The following is a 12,334-nucleotide window of genomic DNA, read 5'->3' as shown; positions in this document are numbered from 1 at the left end:
CTGGTGAAGATGTGACACATGTGCAGAGTTAGCACTTGAGGAGCTGCTCTGTTCCCCCTCTTCCCAGCACCTGAGGACTTTTTTTGCATGTCCCACTCCTCTGTCCAGTTGCCCAAAGGGAGCACTTCCTCTCTCCACTCTTTTGGGGGGCTCACAGACAGTTTGAAGTTGCAGTTTGGGCACGCAAACCTGAAAACTTTTGCCAACACTATACTATGATCACTAAAGCTATAGTATCTACAGAGAAAAATCACAAAATTCTAGAGATAGAAGGGAGCTCAGAGGTCATCTAGTCCAACTTGCCCAAGAATACCCTCTACAACAAATCTACTAGGTAGGTCATCTAACATTTGCTTCAAGCTCTTGATTGGAGAATCCAACACTTTGTGAGGTAGTTCATTCCCCTTTGAGACAATTCTTTCAGAAAGTTGTTTTTCATATCAAACCAAAAACTGCCTCTTGGCAACTTCAACCTAGGATTATCAATTCTGTTCTCCATTCTCTAGATCCAAGAAGAATCTCTCTTCCATGTTCCAGTCTTTTATATACAATAGCCATGTCTCACACCCAAACTCATCTCTTTCCCAAGATAAAATAAAAGTTCCTTCCACAAATTGTTTTTGAACCCTTACCTTCCATCTTAGAATCAATACTGTATTGGTTCCATGGCAGAAGAGCAGCAAGGGCTTTTGCAACTGAGGACCTGCCCAGGGTCCCAAAGCTAGGAAATGTCCAAGGTCACATTTGAATCCAGGATCTCCTGTCTCTAGGCCTGGCTCTCAATCTACTGGAACCACCTACCTGCCAGCCTTCCACCACTTTTTATCTATGGTTTCTAGTCCTCTCACCATCCTAATCTTTCTCTTCTGAATGTTCTCCAACTCGTCAAGGTCTCTCCTAAAATGTGATGTCCAGAAATGAATGCAATATTCTACATGCAGTATGACTAGGAGACCAAAAGACTATTACTTTAATCTGCATAGCACGAGGAAGAGTGAGAAAAGGAAACCAGTAGGTAGTGTTGCCAGGTAGCCAAATCAAGAAAGAATTATGTCACAAAAACTCAAGAGAAAATGGGGGTGGGGGGAGGGAGGGAAGCACTGGGTCCTCAGAGACACCTAAAAGACACACCTTGAGAAGAGGTCATTAGATTTGGCAAGTAAGAGATTACTGGGGTTTTTTTTTTTAATTATTTGGAAATAAAGGTATCAAAAACAAAAGTAGATTTTTTTAAAATAACATGTAAAATGCCTTAGAAACCTTAGAGCTGATTATAAATATCAGCTAATTCTCTCCTCACTTCTGGATTCCTTGAAAAGAAAAGAGGAACTCAGGTTTCTGTTGGCCTGGAAATTCAAATTTTGCCTCCTAGCTTTTGGGAAACAATTTGATACAACAGAAAAAATACTCAACTTGAAATAAAAGGCCCTCTAATTCCAGAGCTGCAGCTGCCACTTTTCTAGCTAAGGACAAATCTCTTTTCCTTATATTTCCTGAGCTATAGGAGCACTGGGCTAGATCATCCTTCCAGCTCTAAGTCTACACTCTGATCCTGATTTTTACTGCCAAAGAAAAGTATTATTAAAAAATCATAACTGAAAACTTATTGGAAAAGATTTATTATTTAAAGTGATAGCCTAAAATTATTAAAACAGTTGCCTTTGCCAGTCAACAAAGAAAACAAAACTCCTAAGAAGGAAGTAACCACTGAGATAGCAAGACTTAGTTCACAGTTTCATGCTGATGAGGCAGCATTCAGTGACTTGATACACTGACTTCCATTATTACAACAGACATCCCTCCCTTGGAAAACTGAATGCTAACTCAGATCAGCATTCAGATGGTCAAAAAAGGCAAGACTTTAGAGAACATTCTGTCATGGATTTTTCCAGTAAAAACACAATTTAGTGGCAATAATGAAATGTTAAAAGTGCATCTTATTCATTATTTATACATATTTGTATACGTTTATTCTCATTTCCCTAAATTTAGGCAAAAAATATAAATTTTAAGATAAGATACTCATTAAGTTTTGAAGTCTCTAAAGAAACAATCTTTTTTTTTTTAAGACATATATAGAAGAATGTGGGACTTTTCAGTCAAGAGGACCTAGACTCAGCTTACTTCTAACACATATATAGGGCCAAAAAGTCACAAATCTGAGCCTCAGTTTCCTCATTTGCAAAACAGAAATAACAATACTTGTACCAACCCACCTCACAAGGTGAAACTCATGACAAAACTTTTAAGTGTTCTCTCTGGCAATCATTATTACTGTTCAAATAATACACACATAAAATATACATAATACAGGGATCTTCCTGAGGACAAGGTTTTAACTTATGAGATTCTAAAAAATGTTATCTATAACATTTTATAAATTTTAAAGTGAATGCTAAATAAGAGCTAATTATATGAGCTTCTAATTTACCAAATATACTCATTCTACGAGGGGAAAACTATATGTGTGTTGATGAAATAAAATTCAAATAGTTTTGGACAAGGTTTTAAGAGATAAGAAAGTAGATGTTTAGTAATAAATTAAAATTCATAGTACCTATAGTAAATTAGGCTAATTCTCTAAGTGGCTTCAAATAATCAGTTACCCTAAAAATCAAAACAAATTCCACAACATTATAAAGCCTAAATTAAAAAGCAGTTATCAATTGCTACCACCTAACAAGTTAACATTCCATCTTCTACCAAAGCAAGAGATAAAATTTCTTTTTTCAAATACACTCAAAAAGAGGTTTTTGGTATTTTTTTGTGTTGTAAATACCTTTCTCCAATTTAAGTCTTGGTCTATGGGATCTTTTTTCAGAATCATGTTTTCAAATGCATAAAAATATACACCATTACAAGGAAAATTAATTATATTTAAACATAGTTATCATAGTATTAAAAAAAACATGTTCATGGACCCCAGGTTAGGAATTTCTGCTGCACTAAAAGAAGTATTTAAAAAAAGATATGTTGCTGCCCTTAAGTGAAATAGCAACTTCTGATAAACTTAAAAAAAAAAAAAACCCTCTGCTCTACCCAATTAAGTTAGGCTAATTCTGAGAACTGCAAATGCAACTTTCTATTTACTTTTCAAAAATTTCCACTTAAAGTGCCTTACTACAAAGGTGGGCTATTAATTCTCTGTATATGCCAATTCTGCAGAAAACAAATTCCTAAAAAGAGAAGTTCATCTCTTTCCTCCAGAGAGTATTTTTTTTAACCCCTTACCTTCTACCTTAGAATCAATACTATGTATTGGTTCCAAGGCAGAAGAGAGGTAAGGGCTAGGCAATGGGGGTTAAGTGACTAGCCCAAGGTCATACAGCTAGGAAGTTGCTGAGGCCAGATTTGAATCTAGGACTTGCCATCTCAATCTACTGAGCTAACCAGCTGTTCCCCTTCAGACAGTTCCTAATGACTTACTCTGATAATTACTAAAAGGCATAGCAGTATCTATATCTTGGTTCCAACATTAATTCTGGGTGCTGCCCAGTTTCAGCAAAGTGTAGTGGAAAAAGCAGCAGACCAGGAAGGAGAAGCCGAAGTCACTTAGCTTTTTCTGGACCTCAGTTGCTTCTTCTGTTCTCAAAAGAGGTATGGGATAATAATGTCTTCGCCTTACCTACCTCACAGGCTTGTTGTGAGTCTCAAATGAAAATAAACATGGGAAGCAAGAAATGAATTACAAAGTGAATAATTGCTCACATTATTATTCTCCTCTTTCTTCTGAAGTCTCCTACAATATTCACAAACCTCAAGAGTTTCAGTATCAATCAAGCACAATATTAATAATGTATTTATTTTCAAACTCCTGGAGAGTAGGGATTCTTTACTCTTTGAATTTGTAGACCCACTGCCTCTCACTGATGCATAGTAGTCAATTGCTTACTGCTTACTGCTTGACTGATTTTAGCCCCCAAAACTAAGCCAAAATCTTGAACTTCTTTCAAGGGCTATTCCATTTAAGGAGGCAAAAGGAAAAAAAGTCATTATAGTCATTAAAATTTTTAAAAGGAGAGAAATATACCAAGTTCTACTATATCTCTGAAAAGGAACAGAAATACGAAATTATATTAATTCTTAAATATTTCAATGTTATCAAAGTTCACGAAATATTTATTCATAAAATTATGTTTTCACTAATTTTTAAAGATGGGTTAATCTTTTTAAAGCATGTTAACAAAAACAAATAAAAAATATATATCTATTTCAAACAGGTCTGACCATAGCCAGAATTATGAAGCAGATTCAGTTTCATCTCACTTCTTTTCCCAATAACACCTTCTCTCAGAAACAACCTAAAACTCAACTCAAAATCTCAAATTATGGCTAATCCTTTAAAGGTTGTCACCTCAAATGGTATAAATAGGAATAATACCAGTTAGCATTTGACTTCGGTGCAAAATAAAATTATCTCAAAAGTTGAATATTGCCTATGGGCTTCAGGAGTGCTCACGAGAATTTCTGAAAAGGAACAGCCCAAACATGGGGACTCAGAACTGTTTATGACTTCAAAAGTTATTCTCAGGACCTAGCATAATTCTTAGAACATGGGTTTTTAATAAAATGTTCATTGGAGGGAGAGAATTTGGAACTCAAAAATTTTAAAAACAAATGTTAAAAGCTGTTTTTACATGCTATTGGAATTTTTTAAATTTTAAATTTTTTTTAATTTTAATTTTTAAAGAATATGAAAAATGTTTTTAATGCTCATGGTTTTATTTCAAATACTCCTGGCTCATTCTGGTTGTAACCCATAGACTCAATACTAAATTGAATCAAATCAGTTTTTAATAATGGGGGAAAATAACATTCATCTATCCCTGCCCATCTGACACTTTGCCATCTCATACCAGGCAGATGGTGTGGAAGGCTCTTTTACTCTGAATGAACTGCAGTAGATACTGCCTAAGTGACTTCCTAAGATCACATAGCAAGTCTGTGGCAAAGTCTGGAATATAGTCCAGATTTCCTGACTCCTTGCCCAGTGTTCTCTCAACTGGACAAGACTATGCAACTATTCAGGCTTAGACATACTGAAAGTCATATAAAGAAGTCTTGTTTCTTTTAATAGAAGAGATCTATACTTGTACTTGCTACCCATAGGAAAAAATAGTCTGGTTTATCACAGATAGCACTAATGTTTTTTGTCCACATGTTCTGCTACCAACTTAAGTAAAATAGAAATCTAAAACTCAATCTAACTAAACATAAATGAAAACTCTTGAAAGGCTGTCACCCCCAACTGTCAAAAATAGGAACTCCTGGACCTGCCCTAGATGCAAAATAAAATTAGGACAAGATAAGAGTAATATTTGCTGAAGTAGCAAGGTACCCTGAGGGAGAGGGACAAGAGGTGAAATGTGCCAGGCAAATCAAACTATTGCCACTCATTTGCCCTCAGACCCAGATGGAGACAGCCCAGTATGCAACACTGTAAAAAACACTCTCCATCCTCACCACCACCACCACCACCAATGACCAAATGCCATCAATGGACTGTTAAGTCTAGGAGCTCCTAGCTCTTTATTAGTTAATATGTTACTATAACTTGTAGCTAACAATCACTTTCTTCAGTAACTCAGAGAAATAATAAGTTAAAATACATTATTATTAATAAAGCCATCAATACTAAAAATTTTATGAACTAAATACCTCTTTGTATTCAAACTTTTTTTAAAACCCCACTTCTCATAACTATATAAAACCTTATAATTGCTTTATCAAAAAGAAATGGTTAAAACCATACAACTTTAGCTATATCTCTGGTAAGGAAAAAGAAAATTCATTCTCTACAAATAATAAAATTATGATTTGGAGGGAATTGATCAAACTGCCAGCTAAGGCAGATTTTCAGATTATTTGTAAGAGTACCTGTAAAGATGGGCCTTTTGTTGAAATGGGAGAGTTGAGGGCAGTAAAAATGTTTTGCTTCCCCAAAACAAACCATCCAACTCTGCTTCTTTCTGTTTTTTGTTTTTTTCTTTTAACCTTTTATTTCATCTTAGAATCAATATTGTGTATTGGTCCCAAAGCAGAAGAGCTGTAAGGGGTAAACAATGGATTGGGGGTGGGGAGGTTTAAAATATGTACTACTTTTAAGCAACTGCTTTATTTGAGATGAGTTATTCTTGTGTGTAAACCTCAAAATTTCTTAGACTTATAAATGTTGGAAATTTCACCATTGGGAAATTTCATACTTGGAAAATTTCTTAGTGATAGTCTATTGGAATGTGAACCCAATTGACAAGGGAGGTTCCTCCTCCTCCTTTCTTAAGATTACTTTAGGACAGAAACCTTTTGCTGAACAATGGAAAGGGCTTTGACCTATGCTTAAGCATAGAACAGGAATTTCTTTGAGTCCCATGACTGATTTTAGAATTGATACAATAGAGATACTTGGAATGACAGAACCAGGTCTTGGAAATTACAATCTCCACCCTACTCAGTCCTAACAGGATTTAGGAAGGGCTGCAGCATAGATCAAAATTTAATTATTCCAATCTCTACCCTACTCAGGGTAACAAGATTTAGGAAGGGCTGTAGCAAAGGATCAAGATTTAATTATTTGAGAATATGACCTTCAACAGACATGTGCAAAGCCACAGACCTCTGGGCGGTCCTGGGTTAAGCTAGAGCCACCATTGGCACAGGGAAGGCATGGACAGTGATTGGGAGATGTGAGAATGGAGGGGAGGGATCTTGGATGGTTTGCTTAAAGAGAGAGGGGTCTGAGGACTGGGGGGTGGTTGGTTGGAGAGTTTTGGCTCTGAGTGGTTGGAGAGGTGCTCTGAGAAGCTTGCTCTGAAGGAAGCTGGAGGTGGAGGTCCCTGAGACTGTTTCTCCATTTTGGTCACGTGAGTAATAGGGACTGATCTCTTTTCTTTGCCTCAGCTATCTAAGGGCTTGGGCCTTTTGGCCCAGCCTAAACAGAAGGGGTATTTAAGCCATATTCCCTTCTCTCCCCTATCTCTCTCCCTCTCTCTCTCTATCTCTAATACCTTTCTTCATCCTGTTTGTAATTAAACTTTATAAAAGGTTGACTGCTGACTTGAGTTTTCATTTAGGAATTACAAAGCTGAATTCCTTGGCGACCTTAAATTAATATATATCAGTCTTTTAAAGTGACTTCCTTGTCACATGTGGAATGGCAGCTAGATGGCACAGTCGATAGAGTGCTGGGTCTGGAGTCAGGTAGATTCATCTTCATGAGTTGAAATCTGGCTTTAGACCCTTAGTAGCTATATGACCCTGGGAAAATCACTTCATCCTGTTTGCCTCAGTTTTCTCATTTGTAAAATGAATTGGCAAACCCCTCCAGTATCTTTGCCAAGATAACTCCAAATAGGGTTACAAAGAGTCAGACGTGACTGAATAACAACAAAATTCTTGTAGAAAAGATGTTTTATAGCTGATAGGGACAATCAAATGAATTCAGAATTTATTGGCTGACCAAACTTTTAAAGAGTTCTAGCTCAGCATCATTTATAACAAGAAGATATATTGTTACAAATCGGAAATTGTGCTTCCCAACTTAACTAATGTGATTTTTAGAAAATACTTAAAATTTAACACACTACAGAGAATGTATAGCAGAAAAAAACACTCATTTTGGAGTACTTCAGCATTTCAAGAAAGTTTCCTAAAGCATCTTTTTAATGTCATTTCCACTAATAGAATTATATCCATTTCTGATATTGAGACATATTTACCAATGCCATAGACTTTCTCTAGTAGAGAGATTTTTTTTGCTGGTTTTTCAGGTGCCATGCTTGCTAGGAAGAAGGGGCTATAGCATCCCCAGAAAAGTTTCTAGAGTGCATCTCTACTGGAGTTACTTCCCCACTGAGGGTGGTGGGATGCTGAAAGCTGACCCAATGGTCTTAGAGGGGAGCTGCCATTCCCAAAATAACTGGGCCCAAAGAAATAAGCAGGTGGTCAATAAAGAGAATAGACCCTTCCTCTATCAGGGTTGCTAGGCGGATGATCTGTGGGATCTTGGATAGTCTCCATCATGGTCTGAGGAAAGGTTGTGATTAAAGTGGGAGAGAGGTTGGAAATTTGTCAGGCACACACCATCTTCTCTCTCCCTGTCTGAAGGCCTTACTGATCAGCTAAGGCTGGCTTGCTTGTCCTTGGTTACCATGTGCCTCACAAAGTTGACAAGAAAGTTCTTAAGAAACGCCAAAGCATTATATAAATCTGAGTCATTAATTGCATCTGTAATAAGGGACTATTTTGACTGGTAATTTGATAACTAACAGATCAGTCTGTTACCTACTTTCTTCCTCCCTTCCTCCCTTTTCCTCCCTCCCTTCAGCCTCCCTTTTCCTCCCTTCCCCCTTCCTTCTTCTTCTTCTCTCTTCTTTCTAAATCAACTCAGGCTGAGTTTATGATGTCTCAAATGAAATACTCTTTCTCTTCTTTATCTTAAGTAAGGGGTTTATTTGGGGAAGACAGGAAAGGATAAGAAACGGAGATAAGAAGGTGGGGAATTTCCCTAAAACTACAATGAGCCTTAGTTTGGAGGATGGTGGAATATTGGGAGAAATGGCTGAGAGGTCTGGAAGTTCAGTCACTATCATAACAGAGCAAATCAGAGAGAGAGCTGGACTTTGTCTTTTCTTCTGTCTTCAAGCCAAAGACAAGCTCTCCTTTCTGTCTTCAAGGTTAAAGACATAACCCTTCAGTTGGTCTGCTCCTTCCTCCAACTGCTTCTCCTGGTCATATTCCAAAAAGAATGTTCTCATTTGAATGACAGGTCCATCAGTCTCAGCTACTCCAAACTCTTGCTGCAAAATCATTCTCAATTTCTTACTTCCACATTATATAAATCAAAGTCATTAATTGCATCTACATATTCACACATATAAAGAAAAATGCTGAAACTTAAAATAAGAGACAACGAATTGCCTTAAAACTTTAACAATTCAATTGCTCTTCAGCTAGAATAAATTATCCTTGAGAATAGATAAGATGGACAATGTAATCAATTTAATTAAAAATATAATTGTAAACTGCTATAACAGGATGTCAAAGCAACATGTCTATCATAATTTTATGAAGGTAGTAGATCTTTACTGGGTAGGTAGAAGTAGAAGTAGAAGAAGGTAGTAGATCTCCACCTAGCCTCTACCTGAGTGCTGTATATTTATTAGCTAATATGAATATATTAAAGTTGAATAACAATACTTAGTTTTAAGATAACTACTGATTTGACTTATTTTAAAAATAGCTGAAAAAAAGTAGCTGCAACATATACCCTTAAAAAATGCATACATAATAAGATTCAACAAATCGGGTCACCTAAAGACTCAGGAATAAGGGGCCTGACAAAATAAAAATTAATTTTTCAAAGCCAAAAGAAAAAAGAAAAAAAACAAGCATCTATAAGAAAAGCTAGCTTCTTAAATAGAAAAATGAAATCTAAAGGTCAGGTATATTCAACAAATGTAACAAAGAGTTACTTGTCATTTCCTTGTGAAAGCTTAAACATATTTTATAGTAACTTTAACAAGAGTTCGGGAAAAGAGAAGGTTGCTGACATTGAATTTCCAAAGTAAGAAGGAAAGGGGAAGCTAACAGTGAGGCTGTTGAGCAGAATGGCAGGAGCTTCCCTGAAAGGAAATTCAGCAAATTATAGAGAGAAAAGCAGAATGTAGATTGATCAGAGGAGGGCTTTGTATTATGCCAACTGGCTGCACAACAACACAACCCAGTTCATTTGTAAACCACAGATAAGGTATTATTTTCTCATTTTTGCAGATGTCTAAATTGAAGTCCAAAGAATTAAATGATTTGTCCAAAGTCATTGGGCTGGTAAGTGACATAATCTAGGCTGAAACTAAAAGCTTTTTAAGTTCAGTCCTATTTCTACCTATACCATGAAGCTTCTTAAACTACTAGTTGTAATTAAAAATCAAACTTTAATACAAATGAACAATCTTGATCCTGGAGAACAGATGATGAATCATAACTCACTCCTTTATTATAAGAGTAGAGGACTACAGATATGAAGTGCTACTTACTGTACTGCCAGATGGACACTGTCAGTTGATTTCACTGAACTGTGTCTCTTTTATTATAAAGTAGAGCTCTCTCAACAGAGACCATATATGAGAAAATAACTATATTCTAAAATTAAAAACAATAATCCATTTCTAAGCTTAAATCCATCCACTAACAAAAAAATATAATCAAAAAGCAAACCTTTATACTTCTATAAGTACAAAAACACAAGGCAACTTAAAAAAATTTCTGGCCATGGCACTGTCTTACATCTAGATAAGAATGGAATTCACTATGGCAGCATTCAATGAAAAGCAAGCCTTCAAAAATCTAAGAACAAGAATCAGAATTATAGAATATCACAAGTACCTTAGCAACCATCTAGCCCCACCATATCTGAAAAAGAATCTCCTCTAAAATGTACCTAACAATTCGTCATCCAGTTAGAACTACACATACTGTCCCTATTTCTGCCTTCTAAAGTCAAGAACAAGTCTAATCCTTCTTCCACAAGGCAGCCTTTCAACTACTATGAAGACAGCTATGATTCCCCTGATCATATACTCCCAAGTCTTTTCTGTGGAAAACATTCTCAGCTCTTTTAACCAATCCTCATGAGGCATGGACCCAAGACCATTCCTCATCCCTGCTGCTCTGTGCACTGTCCAGGATATCAATGTCTTTCCTAAATTGCAGTGCCAAGAACTGAACACAAGAACTTTAAGCACAGTATGGAGAGAAGTGTGTGGATCCTGTCTTGGTGAAGCTGTTGTGCAGCTGCCCTCTCTGGGCCCTCAGTGTCCTATCATGAAAAATATGGCAGTTGAACTAGACCTCTAAGTTCCTTCTAAATCTATAATCCTAATTCCTTACCATCAATTATACAAGATTCAATACTCAAGTGGATTTGTGATTTAATCATTTGTAAATTCCTGCCACAATGCAGATAACAATCCATCTAGGCCTACTCATTCCACATCTTTAAGTTCATCCTGGAAATCCACCCAGCATGCTGGAGGGTTTCCTTGCTTCCTTCTGACAAGTCTCAGTGGAGTGCTCAGACAAGATCCTATCATTCTCTACCTTGCTTTGTGAACAGTCCACCTTCTTTTTCCCATTGGTACTATGATGTGCAGTTGGACAGACAACTCAGGTAGGTATTCCATCAATACAAACAACTTTGATAGGCACTGCAGACAATGAACAAGAAGAGAGAAGGCCTGAATACATCTAAGAAATCGTCCAACTACTTTCAAAGATCCTAAGCCTTCCTATCCCTAAAACAGAAGGCCATCCTTCACATCAATATTCTCTTAGACACAGCATGGTTCAGTAGAAAGCACCAATTTTAAAAGTCAGGGAAACCTGGGTTCAAGCTCCATCTCTGACACATACTAGTCAGGTGATCCCAGGGAAGTTATTTGACCTTCCAATGCTCTAAAGGCAGCTAAAAAGGAATGACTATTGGAGCCAAATTCTGGAGAAACCAGGAAGCAATGTGACTAAGGTAATAGATGAAGATGCTGAGAAGGGTTAAAGAATTCAGAAAGGGAGCAGAGGAAGCTCATCTCAATCTCAATTTTGGTGTTATAAGACGTCAAATCATCTACTACACACATATATAAAGACACTTTTTTTTTCCCCCAGAGAAACAACCTTGGGGAAGAGGATAGGAAAAGTTTTGGAGTAGTCACCTGACAAAAGAAGACAGGGAGTTATATGGTTAGATTGAAGGAGCCCCAGTGCGGTTTTCCTTGGGTAACCGCCGTAGCACGCTAGGAATAAACCCTTCCCTGTTGTCTTTACATTGTCTCCGCATGTTCCTTTTCGGGGTACTTCCACTCGGACCCTAACAATATTACATGGGTTGTTAAGCAACAGGCTAGGCTCAGTTGAGATATCTCACCAGACTTGTAGTGGTGAAATTATCTTAATTTTGTGCCTTTATTTGACTCAAAAGTAGAGACAGCAGATTCTGAGGGTTAGATGGAGATAAGCACTCCCCACGGTAAAAGCATTAAAATGGCAAACCATCAGTTCAATATAGGATATGGAAGAAAGTGAAGTCAGACTGAAGAATGATAATGAGTCAAGGGACAAAAGGTCATGATGAAGTCAAAGAGTAGATTTGGTGTGAGGAAGGTGGAGGAAAGACAAGTGAGATAGTGGAATTTTAAAACTTCAGGTCTTGTCTTCAATGATGTGTAGATATAATAAGATGGAGAAGAAAGTTCATTAGTACAAATATCCAAGTCCTTAAGCCTGACAAAAGGAGATGGCATGGAGAACAAGACCAGAAATTAGGTATTATGAGTTGTGAGAA

At 36.9% G+C, this 12,334-nt stretch overlaps 1 protein-coding gene across 16 annotated transcripts in view; it reads right to left on the bottom strand.

Moving 5' to 3' along the window:
* ARHGAP12 (Rho GTPase activating protein 12) overlaps positions 1-12,334 on the bottom strand; it is a 146,112-nt gene that overhangs the window by 95,830 nt on the left and 37,948 nt on the right. The gene's annotated exons all lie outside the window — the stretch shown is intronic.

This window comes from Monodelphis domestica, chromosome 5 (genome assembly GCF_027887165.1).
Source record: "Monodelphis domestica isolate mMonDom1 chromosome 5, mMonDom1.pri, whole genome shotgun sequence".
Classification (NCBI taxonomy): domain Eukaryota; kingdom Metazoa; phylum Chordata; class Mammalia; order Didelphimorphia; family Didelphidae; genus Monodelphis; species Monodelphis domestica.
Note: the sequence above shows the minus strand (reverse complement) of the source record. Positions and strands in the feature narration are given on the sequence as shown.